Here is a 21,600-nt window from a genome sequence, read left to right as displayed (position 1 = left end):
AGCTGGTGGAAATGTGCCATAAGAGGTAAAGGTACCTTGGTAAGATATTCGTTTTTACTGTTTGCACTCTACTCGCCAGAGACAGTGGTAAATTGTTAAATTTTTGAAGATCTTGTTTGACTGCTGCCGTCAATACCAAGAAGTTCCGTTCTTTCAGTGTACGCATAGATCATGTGACCATTATTCCTCTGTATTTTATGCCCACCACAGCAGTCTTGAATGGTATGAGATGAGTCGGAATTGATTTATGGGGAAACACTCACTTTTGGAGATGTTCAATTTATACCCGAAGAATACACTGAAAGAGTCCAGGATTGAGAGAATAGGTGGAAGGCTTGACAGGGGATCGCTTACATATAGGAGTAGGTCATCAGTGTACAGCAAGACCCGATGTTCCTCTCCATGTCTCCTTATTCCTTTGAATCCTCCTTCTGATTTCAATGCTATGGACAACGGCTCAATAGCAAGCGCATACAACAGTGGAGAGAGGGGGCACCCTTGGCATGTGTGAAGATGGGGAAAGGATCAGAACACTGTGTGTTTGTGCATACTGACGCCTGGGGAGAGGAGTACAATAATTTGATCCAGGAAATAAAGGAGGTGCTAAACCCAAATCGCTGCAAGGAAGAGAACAGGTAGGACCATTCCACCCTGTCGAAGGCCTTCTCGGCATCCAGTGACATGACCACCTCCACATCTGTAGGGGAGGATGGAGTGTGATTGACACCGAGAAGTGTCCTGACATTGGAAAAGAAGTGCCTCCCACCCCCATCTGATTGTCATTGGGTGAAACTCTTGGTAAGTCTAGTTTTTGAAAAAAGGCGTCCATTTGGGTTTCATCGCCAGGGGATTCAGGTTTATACAATTGACGATGAAATAAATTGAATGAAGTATTAATTTTAATTGGGTCAGTCACTACGGTTAGGTCAAAACGAAGATCTAGAACTACGGCTGCTTGAACTGAAACTGTTATGGGTGAATATAGTACAAATAAGTGGAGATAAGATTTTTATCCACTAGGAAGTAATCAATATGAGAAAAAGAATGATGTGTGTGCGAGGAAAAGGAATATTGACAGGAAGATGGGTATGTAAATCTCCAGGGATCATTGTAGCCAAACTGGTCCATGAAAGTAGACAAAGTTTTCTGACATCTTTGAGGGTATAATAACCCGGGAGCTTGATCTGTCAAAATCTGGGTCAATGACTAGAAGCCCCAAGAAATGTCATCAACTACTGAACTAACATGCTCATACTTCCTTTTCTGAAGCATCTTACCTCAAAGAGTCATCTGTGGACCCATAACTCAACAAATGACATAATATTTTATACATAACCCATTGAACCTTTAGCAAAATACTTCAACGTACCCTTCGTATGAGGTAGAGAATATATAAAAATAAAATATGCTGTGTAATATGTTAAAAATTACTTTAAATTAAGTTAACTATGACCCAATTAAAATGTTGAATATAATTATTTACCCTTACCGTATTAAAGGCCACATAGACCGGAAGCTCCAATTAACGCTGCATTTGTGTGTGTGTATCTGCGTCATTACCTCGTTTATGAAACCCTAAAGTTTCAGAACAACAGTTCAGCCACTGCTGAGAAAATAGTGTTGTATTGTTTTCCTGGGCTCTGCGAAGCGGATCGGCACTTCCGTAGTTTGATGTCGTCATCAGATATCCTTACCACTCCTCTCACCACCGTAGCGCCTCCCGGTGCGGGCACTACTCTGGGCACATCCGGTTGCGTACATTCAACCGCAGAAGAAGAAGAACTACTCTCGTTGTAGCTGCTGAGATGCAGAGCATGCACCGTGCCAGAGGGGGAGCTGTGTATTTGAGAGCTGGCCTATCTATTACGTCACTTCCAGGTACCTGGCCAATAACAGGACAGTAGGAAAGCTCTCGTTGGCTGGCCAATCACAACACAGTCCACGTTCTGGGGGTGTGGTTTTGGTCTGCAACCGCGGCTGACGAGAGCGTCAGTGAGGACATATTTTGATCGGCTTGTTTGCAGCGATTAGGAGGATTTTAACCATGAAAACAAGTTAATATATGTAAGTAGACCTCCATAACTAACATGTGTGATACAAGCATTCTATGTCACCTTTACGTAAACTTACAGATTGGAATAAAACAAAGTCCTACTCTTGGTTAAGCTCAACATCAAAACAGTCAAAAATGATTGTGCATTTATTCATCTTAACGAAGACTATTAGCTCTGTATAAACCGCAGCTTTAAGAAACAAAAAGAGAGGACAAATGTGCAATAAACCCTTGCACATTTAGGTGTCCCACAAAATCGAGAAATTAAGGTTTTCAAATTTGTGCAAAGTAAATAAATGAACAAAAATAAAAAAGAAATTGTCCGAATGCAAAAAAACAAACAAAAAAAACACACAGATTCATTTCGCTGCAGTAAAGTGCCTTTGGATGAGCCAGCCTAGCCCTTTGGTGCCCAAGGCAAAGGCACAGCCAGCACAACGCAATGAGCAGCTACTAGTAGTCCAAAGCAGACCAGTAGTTTGCTTCAGCGGCAGACTCAAGAAGATGAAGACTCAGGAAGACAAAAACAAAGGAGTCTAAACCGGAGTCTAACAAGGAGGCTAATGAGGCTTAGTACCTGTCTGCAATTGTTTTCTACCTTTCACAGATGTGCACTTTTTCCATTCCTGTTCATGTTTCTTCTCGTAGATATTACAAACCTCACATTCACTTACAGCATCACCGTAATCTGTCCTCACTTATCTATCCCACCCGCTCCACACACATCCAACACCGCGTTGCAGGGGGCCTGTGGAACTGCCAGTCAGCTACCCGCAAGAGTTAATCTCTGGCTTTGCTACTGAGCAATCCCTGGACTTCCTTGCTCTCACTGAGACTTGGATAACACCCTAAACACAGCCACCCCTGTGGCTCTCTCCTCTGCCCACTCTTTCTCCCACACACCCAGAACCACTGGAAGAGGTGGCGGGACAGGTCTGCTCATAAACCACAACTGGACTTTCTCTCTTTACCCACTGCCACACTTCTCTTCACAGTCGTTTGAATTTCATGCTGTAACTGTAACTCACCCAGTAAAACTAATCATTGTTGTAATCTACCGTCCACCAGTCCCATTGGGACACTTCTTGGAGGAACTAGATGTCCTCCTTTCAAACATCCCAGAAAATGGCCCACCACTTGTTCTTCTTGGTGACTTCAACATCCAGCCAGAGAAGTCATCCGATCTACTTCTTCTACTTTCCTCTCTTTCTCTCTCACTTGCTCCTTCTCCACCAACTCACAAAGCTGGCAACCACCTTGACCTTATCTTCACCAGAAACTGCTCCACCTCCGACATCAAGCTAACTCCACTTCATGTCTCTGATAATTTCTTCATATCCTACTCTCTCCCACTCTCCCAATCTGATGATCTCATCTCATCAGATATTGCACTTGTCCATCGCAACATTCGCTCTCTCCCCCCTCCTCTCTGTCCTCAACTGTTCTATCAGCACTTCCTTCAGCTGACTCCTTCTCCCTCATGCATCCCAACTCTGTCACAGACACCTTCCTCTCTACTCTGTCCTCCTCTCTTGACTCTCTCTGTCCTCTTACTTCACGGCGGGTTCGTAAGCCCTGTGGTTGTCTGACTCAGTGCGTGCTGAGAGAGCCACGATATGGGCAGCAGAAAGGAAATGGAGGAAATCAAAACACCCTGACGACCTGCTTTCCTATCATTCTCTTCTCTCCATCTTCACTGCCTCTACCTCTGCAATCTTTCTATCAGACTAAAATTCAATCCTCTTTCTCTAACCCCAAAAAACTTTTCTCGATCTTCTCTAACCTCCTTTACCCGCCCACTCCCCCTCCTCCCTCCCCCTTCTACCAATTCACTTTGTCAACTACTTCACAAAAAAAGTAGATGACATTCGCTCTTCTTTCTCAACCCCACCTCACCTCCTGATCTCACCACTCTACCAACCACAAATTCAGCTCCTTCTCTATCCTCTTTCACCCCTCTATCTCACGATCAAGTTCTTTCCCTAATAACCTCTGCCCGCCCCACCTCCTGCCCCCTTGACCCTATCCCTTCTCACCTTTTTCAGTCAATTGCTTCTGATCTTCTTCCTTTCCTCACCCATCTCATTAACACATCTCTATCATCTGGTTGCTGGTCTCCAAAACTCTGGAGCGTGCTATCTTTAATCAACTCTCCTCCTACCTTCACCGGAACAACCTTCTCGATCCTCTTCAGTCTGGTTTTAAAGCAGGTCACTCGACCGAAACTGCACTTCTTGCTGTCACTGAGCAACTCCACACTGCCAGGGCTGCCTCTCTCTCCTCTGTGCTCTTCCTCTTGGACATTTCTACAGCATTTGACACAGTTAACCACCAGATCCTTACTTTCTCCCTTCAAGAACTAGGTGTCTCAGGCTCTGCACTTACCCTACTCTCGTCCTACCTTGAAAACCGAACATACAGAGTAACCTGGAGAGGATCTGTGTCGGAACCCTGTCCTCTAGCTACTGGGGTCCCTCAGGGTTCTGTCTTGGGCCCTCTCCTCTTCTCTCTATACACCAACTCTCTTGGTTCTGTTATTCACTCTCATGGTTTTTCCTATCACAGCTACGCCGATGACACCCAACTCATTCTCTCTTTTCCCAGCTCTGAAACACATGTAGCAGAACGGATCTCTGCTTGTCTGACTGACATCTCTCAGTGGATGTCTGACCATCACCTGAAGTTCAATCTCGACAAGACTGAGTTTATTTTTCTCCCAGGAAAGGGCTCTCCCACCACAGACCTAACCATCACCCTCGACAACTCTGTGGTAGCTCCTTCTCATATCGCAAGGAACCTGGGTGTGACACTAGATGACCATGTCTCCCTCACTGCCAACATTGCTGCAACAGCTCGATCTTGCAGATACATGTTGCACAACATCAGAAGGATACAGCCTCTTCTAACCCAGAAGGTGGAACAGGTTCTGGTCCAGGATCTTGTCATCTCACACTTGGACTATTGCAACTCCCGCCTGGCTGGTTTCCCTGCGTGTGCCATACAACCTCTGCAGCGCATCCAGAATGCAGCAGCATCAACTGGTCTTCAACTTACCAAAATTCTCCCACACTACACCACTCCTCCGCTCCCTTCACTGGCTTCCTGTAGCTGCTCGCATCCGCTTCAAGACTCTAGTGCTTGCATTCCATGCTACAAACGGATCCGGTACAGCCTACATCCAGGACATGATCAAACCCTACACCCCAGCCCGCCCACTCCGCATCGGCAAACCGGCTTGCTGAGCCCTCACTGAGAGGATCGCAGAGGCATTCACAGAACTCGAGACTGTTCACTGTCCTAGCTCCCAAATGGTGGAACGAGCTCCCCATCGACATCCGGACAGCAGAAAGCCTCCACAGCTTATACATCGCACTTATGACTAGCACTTTATAGTTTGGCTTACTTGAAGCTCTTACTTACTTCTAGCTCTTGTTTGTACCCAAAGGTTTAATGCACTTATTGTAAGTCGCTTTGGATAAAAGCGTCTGCTAAATGACATGTAATGTAATGCAAAGAGTTTTTAGTAGTGATGCACGAAAAATTTCAACCGATACCGATAATTTCCTGCTTCCCATGGCCGATACCAATACAGATAACCGATAAATTCATATTTCTATATTTAATATAATCTTCATATAATCTGCAGTTTGTGCAGGATGCAGTGATAAAATGATATTTAAGTAGCTCTGGCTTTTTTCATGTCATCTCACAAAAGTATGTGGTAACAATACAACAATAACAGCAGCAAAAGACACAATTCAATTTAAATAAAAAAGTGCGGCAACACTTTAGATTAGGGAACACATATTCACTATTAACTAGGTGCTCACTAACATGCATAAATAGCACACTAGCCCTTTATTAGTAATTATTAAGCATGTATTAACACCTTATTCTACATAACCTTATTCTACCTTTACTACGACATGGATTAAGATTTTTCCTGATTAAGGTGTTAATATGTGCTTAATAATTACTAATAAAGGTCTGGTATGCTACCTATGGCGCATTTCCACCGGCTCTACTCGCCTCGCCTCGCCACGGCACGGTTTAAGTAGCGTTTCCACTAGCCTAGTACCTGGTACCAGGTACTATTTTTTAGTACCTGCTCCAGCGAGGTTCCAAGCGTGCTTAAGTAGGTACTATGTGATGATTGGTCAGACTGCCGGCCGCTGACTGGCCTGAGTCCCGTCACAGGAAGAGACGTCCCACACAGAAATCAAGCCGAACAGCGCCGAACTGTAGATCCCTTAAAACTACTTAACAATCCTAACAACGTGGGTTAATCTCCAACAACTACCAGGGAAACCTCTATATTTAACAGGAGTCTTTTAAAGTGGAGTGGTGTATTTAGGGAAGAGTAGTGCAACCTGTGAGTCACTTTAAATTGAATGAGCTGAAGTCTGGCGTATATAGAGCAGAGTTTGATCCTAGACAACGCCTTCGCCCACAAGTCATCAGAAATATTCTCACCGAGGTCCGATTCCCACAATTCTTTAAGATGCAGGAGACATGTTCAGAATTTGATAAAAGCTATGTTGTTTTGGAAGAAGCTCAAAATGTGGAAACGACAGCCTGACAAAGTTCCTAATTTGGAGATATCTAAACAGGTGGGAATTACGTAAATTGAACTCTGCCTGCAACTGATGCAAACCTCCCATTCAAGTAAAAATCTTTAATGGTACACAGACCTTTCCAAGCCCACTCCCCAAATACAGGGTCCATTTGTCCTGGTTGGAAAGATGGATTATGACATATAGGAGTGTGAATGGAGTGTTCTGTGATATTGAGCACATTATGCTGATTGGACGGATTAATATTATCAAAATGACTATACTTCCTAAATTCACCTATCTCTTTCAAAACGTGCCTATATTTCTTACATCTGCATTTTTTAAGACTGTTGACTCAATCATTTTACCGTTTATCTGGGCTTACAAGACAAATAAGCAAGTCACACCTTCGTAAGCCCAAGGCAGATGGTGGTCTTGCTCTTCCAGTGTAATGCCAGAAATTCGATTTTTTGGATCAGACTTTGTCACATGACATGACTTTGTCATGTGACAAAGTCTGATTCCAAAAAGTCAAATTTTACAGATCCAGAAGGGCTGACAGCGAGCTCACAATGTTTGATAGAGTCAAAACCACATCATCGGCATAAAGGCTTTTGAAATTATATTTCCACAATCTTTTCCAATTATTTGGGGACTTGATCTAATAGCTATGGCCAGGGGCTCAGCATAGGAGAGAGGCAACAGCCTTGACTTGTCCCACGATATAAAGTGAAAGGAGTTGACTTGTCATAGTTGGTCAAAAAATTTTAAAGCCCCAAACTCCACTCAGTTTGATCGAAGGCCTGTTGTGCATCTAATGATATTACCGGAGACTGCTGAATTTTGGTCGAGTACATAATATTTAATAGGCGTCGAGTATTAGAGACTGGGTACCGTTCAGGGATGATTTTGCCATGCTGGGACCACAAACATAAATATATTTAATTGAAATTTCATGTGAAAGACACACTAAGGAACACACAATCATGAAGTGAAATGAAATGTATACATGATTTTGAACTTTTTTTATGAATAAAAAACTGAAAAGTGGGGTGTGCAAAAGTATCTACCCCCTTTCCTCTTTGTGCAACCAATTGCCTTCAGAAGTTGCCTGATGATTTCTGAATGATCACATGTTGACCTAATGAGATAAACAGAGTCCACCTGTGTGTAATCTAATCTCAGTTCAAATACAGCTGCTCTGTGATGGTCTCAGAGATCTGTTTAGAGAATATTGGGGATCATCATGAAGTCTAAGGAACACACCAGACAGGTCCGGGATAAGGTTGTGGAGAAGTATAAAGCTGGTTTAGGCTATAAGAAGATTTCCAAAGCTTTGAAAATCTCTCAGAGTACTGTTAAATACACTATCCAGGAATGGAAAGAGTATGGCATCACTGCAAACCTACCAAGACAGGGCTGTCCTCCTAAACATACTGGCCAAACAAGGAGAGGACTGATCAGAGCTGTAACCAAGAAGCCCATGATGACCTTGGATGAACTGCAGAGAGCCGCAGCTCAGGTGGGGGAACCTGTCCACAGGTCAACTATTAGTCATACACTGCACAAATCTGGCATTTATGGAAGAGTGGCTAGAAGAAAGCCATTCTTAAAAAAACAAAAACATGGGTGATACAGCAAACATGTGGAAGAAGGTGCTTTGGTCAGATGAGACCAAAATTGAACTTTTGGGCCAAAATGCAAAACGCTATGTTTGCCGTAAAAGAAACACTGCACATCACCCTGAAAACACCATCCCCACTGTCAAAAATGGTGGTGGTAGCATCATGCTCTGGGGGTGCTTCTCTTCAGCAGGGACAGGGAAGCTGGTTAGAGTTAATGGGAAGATGGATGGAGCCAAATACAGGGCAATCTTGGATGAAAACTTGTTGGAGTCTGCAAAAGACTTGAGACTGGGGTGGAGGTTCACCTTCCAGCAAGACAATGACCCTAAATAAAAAGCCAGGGCAACAATGGAATGGTTGAAAACAAAAAATATCCATGTGTTAGAATGGCCAAGTCAAAGCCCAGACCTAAATCCAGTTGAGAATCTGTGGAAAGATCTGAAAACTGCAGTTCACAAGCGCTCACCATCTAATCTAACTGAGCTTGAGCTGTTTTGCAAAGAAGAATGGGCAAAACTTCCAGTCTCAAGATGTGCAAGGCTGGTAGAGACATACCCCAACAGACTTGCAGCTGTAACTGCTGCAAAAGGCGATTCCACAAAGTATTGACTCAGGGGGGTAGATACTTTTGCACACCCCACTTTTCAGTTTTGTATTTATGAAAAAAGTTCAAAAGCATAAATAAATTTCATTTCACTTCACGATTGTGTGTCCCTTAATGTGTGTCTTTCACATAAAATTTCAAAAAAAATGCTCAGTTAAAAGTGAAGCAGACTTACTACCCCTGTCTTCTTATGGAAAATTCAGGTCTTGGCTGCACAACGTGTAAGGCGGTGGGGACTTTGGGGGCTGTGAAAGAAATTCTTGAGTCATCAGTGTTGAGTAAATCATATCTTTACTGCATGCATGGATTTCTGCATGGAGGAGAGACACTGTCACCAAGGACGGTCTAAAATGGTCTCTCCCCTTCCTCCAAAAAGCTTCACCACTTATACAGAAACATCAAAGTAAAACAACAACAGACACAAGAAACAACGTTTATGACCCCCTGAGATGTCACCTAATGTTTACGACGAATAACAGATGCCATTTGTTGAAACCCTAAGTTGACCCTTCCTTATCATACACTTTCCCGAGCCTCCATTCACAGCTTGACTGTTAGTTGTTGTCTTTAGAACATTACAGGACGCAAGAAGAAAACCAGTTATTTCCCACATTCCTCCCTTTTGACACAAAGTGTCAACATATATTTGGGAAATCACATGGTCTCATCAACTAACTCTTTCTATGACTACACATGGCAAACATATTAGTATAGGTTAACTATTAATTCTCAGTACGTAACAAGAAAAAAATAAAACAACACCAAAAAAAACCCAAAACAAAACAAAACATCAAAACAAAACAATTCTATTCATACTATCTCTTCATCTGAATTATCTCACTATATGGGTTCCCTGAGGCCTATTCTGAAATGTGACACACATTCAATTCACAATCCTTACTTTGTTCACAAGGTACTTTCACATACAATGGTGTTCTGTCACCTCCAAGTACTCCCCCTATACACCTATACACAGAAGCTTGCATACAAGTGAGTGCACACAAAAAAGTACAACAACAACAAAAAGTTATACAAAACACAATTAGCACAGGGATACACACATGAACAATCATTTCATCCCAGGGACCAAATTGTTTATTTAACGATCTGTTGAAAGTAAAACCTTATTTCGTTCAGCGTGCAGAACGTGTGTCCAGATATTCGCTATTGTCCAGTTTCCCATCCACCACATGTAGCCATGACACAATCCTTGAGGCTAAGATGATCGTAGGCCTCATTTTCTGCGTCGATGCCAGAGTGAGCTGCAAAAACAGTTTCCATACGAGTGCGGTAGTCAGCTGCTAACTCACCCTCCTTTTGTTTTGTGTTGTGGATCTCTGACCAACACACTCTTAAGGGGAAAGCAGCACGCACAGTTTCAGCCAGGTTGACCATCATGTCGTTGAACCGCACTGATTCAATGGCTGGGGATGTCGACCAGTTGGCCGGTCGGATGTTGGCCCATCTGAGGTTAAAACACCTCCGACACACAGCTTCTACCTCGTCTTCATCTGTTGGCCGTGGCTGTGGATTTGGGAATGTCAACATAGGCATCTGGTGCACGTTTCCTTTGTCCCCTTGACTCCAGAGCCAGTAGTCAAAAGAAGCTGCTAATGGAGAGGAGACATGTCTGGGAAAAGCAATGTTAGCTGGTTGAGTCGTAATATCAGTCCCTTTGTTTTTTCTCATAGATGTTGGAAGGGTTTACAGATCAGGGTACAGCTTTGGCTTCTTCTCCTTCTCGCCTTCAGAGTCCTTTTTGGGATTCAGCTGTAGGTGATTGTCCTGCTGTTTGACTTTGAGGGAGGTGGGGGTGCAGACACGGGGGGGAACATATGGAGGAGGCAGATTCACTTCTCTGGCCCTACGTCTCTGTCTTTCCTCCTTTTTGCCACCTTCTTCTTTACTTTCTTTTCCTTTCTCTCTTCTAACAATACCCTACACCTTTTCAAACAATCAGTACTTAATGTGCCGATTATAAGAAACACTTCCTCGGTCAAATGGTGCCAGAGTGGAACATCTCCAACAACACTTTTACCCCATTTCTCTTTTTTATTTACTTAATATGTTAATAGCCTAACGCTCATGCTATAATAACTTCAACTAAGAAATAAAAAACTCAAACAAACTTCACAGCCTGCAATGACCCCATGTCAAAAATAGCTTTTCCTCTTCAACACAAGCTCTAAAAACTGATCTTATGTCCACACATACATAAAACAACACAAAACAATACAAGACAACACATAAACCAAATTTCTAAATTTTACTCAGTCCCAATTTTAAATTTATGTTGACTTTAAAATAAATCCTAGGTTTAACACCTTTTTTCTTAAAAAAAAATGTCCTCTTCTTCTCACAGAACAACACAAAACAATACAAGACAACACATAGTCCAAATTTAAATTTTACTAAGTCCCAATTGTAAAAATATATGTAGACTTTAAAAGAAACTTAAATTTAACACTTTTCCCTTTTTTTTTAACATTTGCTCTTCTTCTCTTTAACTTTTTTATAATTTCTATGCTCAATTTTCACTTAGTAGAAGAATACCATGTCTTACAGTTTCTTTCGAAATCTGGCACCGTATATTCAACTTACTGTTGTTACTAATTGGCTGAATTTATTTTTTTATTTATTTTTTTTATTTTAATTCAGAGCTTCAATTCCACACAGGAATTAAATGAAGCTAGTCTCCAAATCACACAGGAATTATATGGAGACGGTCTCGGTTACCACAAAGGAATTACACCAGACCTCGATATTCAACCACACAGGAATTATAGAATATCTTGATAGCCTACCACACAGGAATTACAACTATCTACCTAGGTGTCTAGTCTTCAAAACCACACAGGAATTATATGAAGACGGTCTCCAAACCACACAGGAATTATATGGAGACGGTCACGGTTAACACAAAGGAATTACACCGGACCTCGATATTCAACCACACAGGAATTATAGAATATCTCGACAGTCTACCACAAAGGAATTATAACTGTCTACCTGAAAATGATTTAAAAAACACCGTACTCACTTTTTAAATAGATGGAGCGTCCGCTGGTCAGCACCCGTTTCTGACATCAAGCAAATTCCTGTCCTCCTTTGTGGAGCGGAATTTTTCCTTACCAGTAATAACCTTCAGTCAGAACCCAGGCCCTGAGCATTGGAGCGTCCATCCCATCCTCGTCGCCAAAATGTGAAAGAAATTCTTGAGTCATCAGTGTTGAGTAAATCATATCTTTACTGCATGCATGGATTTCTGCATGGAGGAGAGACACTGTCACCAAGGACGGTCTAAAATGGTCTCTCCCCTTCCTCCAAAAAGCTTCACCACTTATACAGAAACATCAAAGTAAAACAACAACAGACACAAGAAACAACGTTTATGACCCCCTGAGATGTCACCTAATGTTTACGACGAATAACAGATGCCATTTGTTGAAACCCTAAGTTGACCCTTCCTTATCATACACTTTCCCGAGCCTCCATTCACAGCTTGACTGTTAGTTGTTGTCTTTAGAACATTACAGGACGCAAGAAGAAAACCAGTTATTTCCCACAGGGCAGAGAAGACGGGGGGATGAAACTCGCAAAAGAGTGGGTTTCATGCACAGTAACCTCATCTGCTCCAGATATAAAAAAAACAGCAACGCGCACTCAGAAAAAAAGTATTTGAATATGCCCGTACCAAGGCTCACCTAGAAGCAGCAAGCATTCTTGAGAAGGCAAAAGTGGACACTTTAGGACAATCTATAATTAATAGTCTGAACAGATGGCCACTACAGCTAGCGTATTTCGCACGGCGTACAAGGAGGCTAAACGCAACCGTCCCGCATATAGCTTCGAACATGAGATTGATTGACAAGAATTAAATGGACTCGATATGGGGAGAATTTTACATTCCAACGTTGCGTGTGTAAACATACAGAAACATATTTCTGAAAAAATGAAAAGAAAACTGTTTGAAAAAATAGTACAGTGCACTCCCAAACTCAGTTTAATGCTGGATGAGTCGACCAGTTTAAGCAAAAACAGCTGCTTGATAATATACCTTAGGGCTCAGTTGCCTGATATGGACAAGCCTACAAACATTTTTACTGAACTCGTAGAGCTAGATGATCTAACTGCCCAAGGTATTGTCCACAAATTGTTGTCTGCTCTGGAGCGCCTAAATTTGACACAGGATTTTCTCTCTAAAACCCTCATTGGAGAAACTTGTGATGGTGCTTCGTAAAAGCACCACTCCGCGTAAAAGTGGAGTGGTGAGTCGGCTCCAGGTCATTTTCCCCAACATTACTGTGTGGCACTGCTCAGCCCACAGGCTTGAGCTTGCAGTCGCAGACGTAGTGAAGGAGATGGGCGCTATAAATCACTTTAAAATATTGATGGACAAGTTATATGCACTGTATAGCACATCTAACAAAAACCGAATGGAGCTGAGAGAGTCTGCTGAGAGCTTGGATGTCCAGCTATGTAAAATAGGTCGTATTTTAGACACTAGATGGGTAGCATCAAGTTTTAGAACCGTTGAAGCAGTGTGTAAGAACTACCCAGCACTTCACGATTGTAGTGGTATGAGGCACCACTGACATAGTTTGTTTGACTGCACCCTGGCCCCTCTGACTTATGAGCCAATCACTGTGCTTACCGAGGGGAGAAAAGTAGGCTGTGTCCCTCCTCCTGATCTCTTGCTCCCGGGTCGTTGTATGTGCCGCTAGCATCCGAGCACAGGTAAGCACATATTGCCGTGCTGTTTTGTGTATATTTGTCCGCGTTTCATTCAATTAAAACCGTCGTTCCCTAATAGATCCGGCGTCTTCACCGCGGTAGAGCCGATCGGTCGGTGCGGTGTTTATTGCTGCAACCAGAGCATTAGTGAGTGATGACATGCTTCTGTTGTTTGCTGCTGTAGCCAGGGGCTAAGCTCCTCTTCCGCTCCTCTCCCTCTTACAGTCTGCTGGTTGTGTGCTGCATGGTTGCTGTCTTCCCTGCCACGCCTGATCTCTTCACCCCTCTCCCTCTTTGGAAGGGATGCCAATGCATCCGGATTCATAACTGGAACTGGAACGCTACGGCGAGCGTCAAAGCTAACGCTAGCCCTAAGGCTAACGCCAACGCCAAGTGTAAACACAGCAGATTAATCACGGCTATTTGGCCGCTGCTAACTGTTTGCCGCTGCTTCGCTGCTGCTTTGCTTTTTGCTGTTGTTCCGACGGCCTGGTTCCGATCCGGTCGGCCACCTGTGGTCAGCCTGTTCCCCGCTGTGTATGCTGCTGTGTGTGCTGCTGCGTGTGCTGCTGCGCTGCTGCGTGGGCTGCTGCGTGTGCTGCTGTAACTCTCACTGGATGCGACGAGTCTGCCTGAACTCTCAGCCACACGATTGTGAATTATATGTGTGTGTCTGTGTGTGTGTGAGTGTTTTAAGTACAATCTGGCAAGGTTTGGTTTAATTGTTTACTTATTTACTCTTTGTTTAATGGTTGAATTTATGTTGTTAATATGATCCATTTGAGTTAAAACTGTTAAAACTGGTTAATTGTTGAGTTGATATCTCTGGCCAGAGACTCTTTTGTTTCTTGTGTTTGGTTGATTTATTAATATAATTTAACATTTCTCAGTTTATCAATTGATCATTTACATTTGGTTCCTTAAATTTGAGCCCGTTTAATTGTGTTTTCCTCTCCCCTTAGTGCTGAAGGCCGACGGTGGTGGTGGTGGTTCTCCTGGGTGGTGGTGGTCCTGTGTGCTGTGTGATCCCTTTTTAAGATTTTCTTTGTTTACACGTCACCTTTTGCTGTGTGTGTGTGGGGTGTCCTCCTTTTCCTTTTGGATGTCACTTCCCCTACCAAACCCCCTCTCCAGCCGGTAAGCCTCAGACTACATCCCCCTTTTAGTTGGGCTCTTTTCTTTTTTTGTGTTACAGTGTCAACCTCATGATTGTTTTAATAATAAATTGTTAGACATGATCATTGAACTCTGTCTCATTCCCTCCCTGAGTAAACGAACCTGAGTGTCTTTTTGTTCTGAAGGTACTAGTCGACCTTTACTACTGGTCCTTGGGCCATAACCCAAGGTGGCGTTGTCGGTATTTAGAGTATAACATAGTAATAACCCTCGTGTCGCCACAACAAGCATTTCAAAATGGCATCAGAAGATCCCTCCCGTGATAGTGTCACAAAGCAAACATACAGTGGGATTGCTATGCGCATATCTTTGCATGCGTTTGTGAACAACTTAGGCATAATGTGCGATGCATTGCAAGAATTATCCGAGCTCTCAGTCAAGCTTCAAAAACGAGACATTACCATCATTTCAGCACACAGGACAATTTGTCGGGAAATCAGGGTACTTGAGGCCATGTCGGATCGGCCAGTGCGCTTCACTGAACTGAGCCAAAGGGGAATTGAGGAAAACTCTTTCCATGGCATCAAGCTGAATGGAGGAAAATCAAGCGACAAAACCCTCGACCCAAAGCAGTTTTTCCTAACTGTGGCCAAGAACTTGGAGGATCGTATGTTGACTCAAGGAAGCCAGGTGCCAGATAAAAATGGATATAATAAGTTCATTGAGGAGTTGAAGGAGCTTTACGCACAGTACTGGCCCGAGGACGCAGGTGCGCTGTATGGAGAGACTGAGGTTGAGTCACTGTGTCAGCGCTTCAACATTGCCAACCCGCGCGCAGTCATACGGGCCTACAGAAAGTACAGAGACGCTGATGGAAAAGACACCCCCGATGAGCTGATGGAGTTACTTGTTGCTGTCAACAGTATTCTCATTGCAAGTGCTGAATGTGAGCGCGGATTTTCTCAGATGAACTTGATTTGCACTCCCAACCGTGCCTCTTTGCTCACATCCACCATATCAGCGTTAGTCTTCCTAAATCTTGTTGGACCCCCCTGGCTAAATTTAATCCAGTCCCGTACGTGAGGTTGTGGTTGGCCAAAGGACACAGAACTGCCACAGACACACGCAATAAAAGCCGGAAAAGAGAGGAAGAGGAGAATCTGGACATGCTCGTGATGTGGGGTGTTTTGGACAACTAAATGGTGAGCATACTGTCTATAAATAAGCCACCGTGCCAATCTTTGAATAATAATAATGGAAGATATGTGTTTTTTACACATTAGACCTGTTGAGAAATGAATTGCTGACTGTATACTGTAAGTCCCACCTGTGGTGATGTGGGCATTTGCCTGTGCTGTGCGGAGTATAGCCTAAAATAATTGTAAATTATCGTCATAACATTTATACCATGGATATTATTTGAAATTGAGGCTTGTAAGTCCCACAGTGTGGCAAGTGGGCATTTTCTTTTTTTTTTTTTTACTTTTTATTTATTATTTTCAGTATAAGCGACAATTAACAAATAAGAAAATAAAACAAAAACACAGACAAAAACAAGGGGGCTCCTCAGTTAAAAGTCCTATATATAATGTCAAGTGACTTAGCTTGTTAGTGAGTAGCGTCCTCAGATGTTTTGATAAAAGCAGACCATTTCTCCCATTTCCTGGGAAAGGTTGCTCCTCTAGATCTGAGAGAGAAAGTCATCTTTTCCATGGAACACATTTCCTTCACTTTGTCCATCCATTGGTTAATGCTAGGAGACTCAGATTTATACCAGCATTTTGTTATAACTTTTTTACAAGCCATCAACAGTATTTTACACAGATACCGATCATTCTTATTAACCACATCATTAAAGACACAGAAATAGAGAACCATCACATTAATAGGAATTGTGTATCCCAAGATCTTTGACACAGTAGTACATACATAACCCCAGAAGGTTTGAATTTTTGGGCATAGCCAAAATATATGGGAGTGATCTGCGTTCATGTTTCCGCACTGCCTCCAGCACTGTTCTTGACATTGAGAGAATTTGCTTTTTATAAGAGGTGTAATGAAAAAACGAAGTTCTTCCATCCAAATATTCTCCACTTCTCCTCTGTTATTTCCATGTTTAGTTCTTTCTCCCATTTTGCTTTAATGTATCCTGTATTGATCCCATTCTGCTTCTAAAGACCTTGATAAATATTAGATATTATTTTTCTATTCTTCTTTTTATATGCTACAGTCAGGGTATCTACCACTGTATTGCCCTCTTTAGACAATGTTGGTTTGATTCTTCTCTCGTAAAAATCTCTTAATTGCAGGTATCGGAAAAAATCGTTGTTTTCTAGTCCGAATTCCTTCTGTAACTCACTGAAACTTTTTAAGAGCCCTCTGTGAGTTATTGTGCATATTGCTGTGATGCCCCTGTCACACCATCGCCTGAATCCAGCATCAATCTAATTCCTGGTTCGAATCTGGGATCTAGAGCAGGCCAAATTAATAATTTGATGTCTCTCTCCATATTATATTCTTTTACCATCTTACTCCAAGTGGGCATTTTCATGTTGTTTTCAGCACGTTTTCTGTATACGTTCCGGGACCTGTGCCCGTCATGTCATCCCTGAGCTGTCATATGTACTTTGCATTCCGGCACCTTATGATTTACTAATTAAGCACTGCGTGTCTCTGTTGGTGGGAGTTTTCCGATGTTCCCCGAGCCTGTCTCTTACTCTCTGCATGAGAGCGGACTTCACTGACTCCACTCCTGACTTTTCGTTTGTCACAGTTTTTTGACGACAAAATGCTCTGAGTGCAAGTCTGTCCCCATATGGTTTGATATACTGTCCTAACTCCTCATCTGTCATAACATCTATGACGTTGATGTCGATCTGCAATAAGCAAGGCACACGTCAAAAACGTTTGAAAAATGATTTTAACATAGCAGGTAGAGAAAGCTAGCATCAATAGCCTAGACATGCATTGCTTACTTTATGTCACTAAAGTTAACATTTGTCTTTACCTTATCATCTTTTAGTTGGTTGATGACAGTATCGGGTATGTTTCGCGTTTTGAGGAAAGAGAATAAATCAATTTATGCAGCCATTCTTTTAATGATCTTAATGAGCCTAGAGTCATACACACAGGAAGCACAACTGCCTGTACCTTAACCTAGGGTTTCTGGTGCGCACGAGATACTTTCTCGTGAGCACGAGATACTTTCTAGTGCGCACGAGATACTTTCTGGTGCGCACAAGAAAGTATCTTGTGCGCACCAGAAACGTTTATTTTTTTAATTTTTTTCGATGTCCCTTTAGGGGCTCCGTATAAATCAACAAATAAAAATAAAAGTAAAATATAATGCCAGCATACAAGGAAAAGAGAAAAGTAGTTCAGTAGTTCGACAGTACGAGAAAGGTCATAGAGTCCACATCAATCCTCTTGGAAATTAGTTAGACGGTGTCCTTTTTAATAGCATCCAGAAACGGCCTCCAGAGCTTAATAAATTTGTCGCGAGAGTTGCAAAGAGAGTATCTAATTTCCTCAAGATACAAAAGGGAAACCATATCATTTAGCCATTTCTTAAAGCAGGGTGGAGAGGGAGACTTCCATTCGCCCAAGATGACCCTCTCTGCTACAACCAAACAAAAAGCAAGAGCCTGTTGACGATCACGAGACAGTTTTAAGGAGGACTCAGAACACCCCAAAACAACCAAGGTACCACTCGGAACAAGATCTGTTTGGTATGATCCTGTAAAAAAAATAAAGACCTCATGCCAAAATGTAGTAAGTTTGGAGCAGGACCAGAACAAATGAACAACATAATTAATGTTACTTCTCCATAGAAGCGAAAGGCTCCAGAAAAAAATTTATGTGGATCCAGTGCAGACCGACCTCGACTTAAAGAGGAAGATTGCAGATATAATGGAGAAGGCTGAGAGAAGCAACAGTGCGAGGCTGGACGCAATAGCAGAGGCTCAAGTAAGAATGAGCAACAGTTTTTCAGTTCACTTTTTCAGAGACACTTATGTCAATCTCACGTAAACTGTGGCCCACCTACACAGTACTACACAGCGCCAGCACATTCACTCACACCCCCACCCATGGGCCCCGCACATTCACACACACCACCACCCATGGCCCCAGCACATTCACACACAGTTCAGCATGCACATCAATCCTCCTACAGACAATTACTGGAGGGACACTCCGATGAGGAAGACCTTGATCTTGTGTCTTGGTAGGAAAACTGAGTTCATCGACACAATTTGTTTACATTTTGTTGCACCGTTTTTGTTCAGTACCTGCCTAATTTTACTGTTTAAGCACTTTAAGTTCATTCTTTCTCACCACCAGGCAGAGGCCCACGAGTGGGCTACAAAGTTATATGGGCTACAAAGTATGATACATGTTAAGATAACTTTACAAAAGCATTTAATGTTTACATTATCATCATTTAGATGCGTAACCTCTGTTAACCATATTGTAATTAATGTTATGCTGTATGTGAATGTAAAGTAGGCATATTGATCTATAAAGTGTAAGTGCAAAGTATTACAAAGTAATAGACCCAGCAGGGCCAGTTCTAGGCAGGCATATATGAGGGGGCAGTCAGAAATGTGAAGGGTTCATGATGTGTACACATCATGCTCCAGCACTTTTTTTCCTGTGCTTATAGTAACAATGCTTTCTTCATTGAAAGGGGTCTATGTTATTCTATGTTATTCTATGTATTTCTTATCTGCTGCCAAGCAACGAAATTTCGTTGCCAGTTTTCACTGCTGTGTATTCTGTGCAATGACAATAAAAGGAAGTCTAAGTCTTAGTCTAATGTGTCCAACCCCAACCTGGAGAAGTGGATTGCACTCTGTCAGGCCTCTACCTTCAGACCTGTCCAACTTGGGTGTCCCACCTGAAGACTAAGCTCCTGCTGGTATAGCTCTTAAGGTCACTGAGGCACGCAACCCCCCTGACCACAATAAGGTGGCAATCCCTCAGGGGGGGAACTGAAAAATAAAATAAATGAATAAAATAAAATAAAACATCCTTCATCCAGATTTTATCAACCAACAACATAACATTTATCTTAACTGGATGGCCTAATTCTCAAATAAATTCTAATCTAAAATAGGACTTCACACACTATAGTCAATAAAAACCGCTGTGATTATAAAAAAAAAAAAAAAACAGTACACAACTACAGCCTGGGGCGGGGCTTTACGTATGGGTCCGTCAGACACAGGTCACTTGTCTTCAGTTTGTCACATGCAGTGGACATGGGCACTCATCTCTGTGCTTGTAACGCTGCTCCTTCAAAGTCTAACCCACTCCGTGGCACAAACTGTCAGGCTACGTCTTGGCTCATTTGCATACTGTGGGGTGTGTGCGTGTGTGTGTCTGTGCTGCGCAGCCTGTGAATACAAGCACAGCGGAGGGACAGAGAGATGAGAGGGAAGTATCGTGTGTGTCCCTTTTTCGGCGGATTTTTCCGCTACTGCAGATTATTTTGTCAACTTGTAATGTATATTAATTGTGTGAGTATATTAAAATATGCTTTCTCAACTTCCAAAATTTCGATTTGAGGGGGCAAGACATGTATTTAAAGGGGCTCTGCCCCCTCTTGCCCCTGCGTAGAGCCGGCCTCGGGAAAAAATCTTTCTTTTTTAATTTATTTAATTTTTGGGTGTATGTGTGTTATGTGGCGTTGGCAAAGAAAGGGAACCTGGAGCGGCATTTTAAAACAGTGCATGTGAGCTACGAGAGGGATTTCCCTACAAAAACGCCTTTACGCGCCACAAAAGTCCGGGACTTGAAAGCACAGCTTGCCGCCCGGCAGTCTATCTTCACCAAGCCGAAGACCCAGGGTAAGGCTGCAACTATTGCTTCCTATCGCGTCAGTCACGTCCTTGCTAAGCTCAAGAAGCCATTCAAAGACGGCGATATGGTGAAGGAAGCCTCTCTCGAGGCAGCTGATGGCCTTTTTGCCGACTTTAAAAATAGGCAGAGAAGCAGAGAGAGAGAGACAGAGAGAGAAGCAGACACTGATAATTACACTATATTTATATAGCAGTATTACGTATAGTAAGTATAGTAATTATATAGTAAGTATTTAGCTGTTCATTTCGTAATTTGACTTTGTTCAATAAATTACTTTGTTATTCCTTAGTGTGGTGTATCCCGCATATCTGTCTTTAGAGTCAGGGTGTGACAGAGGTTAGTTACATTCAAGACATCGTCATTTCCAGGTTTGACAAACACTGATCAACGGTTTATTACATTTTCTGATATTTTATGGACTAAACTATTAATTAAGAAAATAATCGACAGATTAATTGATTACAGAAATAACGTTAGTTGCAGCTCTAGTCTTGTTCAAATGCCATTAGGGGTCAAGGTATTTGATGAGGATTCTCCTCACTCTCTTTTCATCTCCCTCATTGCAGTCGGTCAGGTAGTTTGTTTGTGTGGGAGGCTGCAGATCCCTGTCATACTGTGTGGTCTCCTGCTCAACATGGGGATCCACAGTGTCGTTTCAGGGCTCACAGTAATTGTGGAGGACGAAGCAAGCGTAAATGTCACTTGGCAGGTCAGCGAGATTTATGTCCATGGGCCGTCTCAGGGCTGAAAACCTGGCCTTAAGCCGACCAAATTAACATTCAATAACCATACGGGCCCTACACAAACAAAGTCCAAAGTACTGCTCTGACGGGGTAGAGCCTCCCTTTGAACATTCTTTCATGAGGTAGGGGATAAGGGGGTAGGCAGGGTCTCCTAAGAGAAAGACGGGTATGGGCTCCTCTTCATCCACTATCTAATCCACTAAACACATTTTTTTCACAGAATTCGAGAATAAAGTCGTAAATTTATGAGATTAAAGTCGTAAATTACTAGAATAACGTCGTAATACTCTAACGTGTTGTTTTGGAATAG

General features: G+C 42.6%; 1 long non-coding RNA gene across 1 annotated transcript; it reads left to right on the top strand.

The window, feature by feature from the left end:
* Positions 1-13,528: 13,528 nt before the first annotated feature.
* On the top strand, positions 13,529-14,807 carry LOC131455389 (uncharacterized). The gene is made up of 2 exons (XR_009239800.1): positions 13,529-13,572; positions 14,532-14,807. It is a non-coding gene; the product is annotated as an uncharacterized LOC131455389 (long non-coding RNA).
* The last annotated feature ends 6,793 nt before the right edge of the window (positions 14,808-21,600 follow it).

The sequence above is a fragment of the Solea solea genome, chromosome 2 (genome assembly GCF_958295425.1).
Source record: "Solea solea chromosome 2, fSolSol10.1, whole genome shotgun sequence".
NCBI lineage: Eukaryota > Metazoa > Chordata > Actinopteri > Pleuronectiformes > Soleidae > Solea > Solea solea.
Note: the sequence above shows the minus strand (reverse complement) of the source record. Positions and strands in the feature narration are given on the sequence as shown.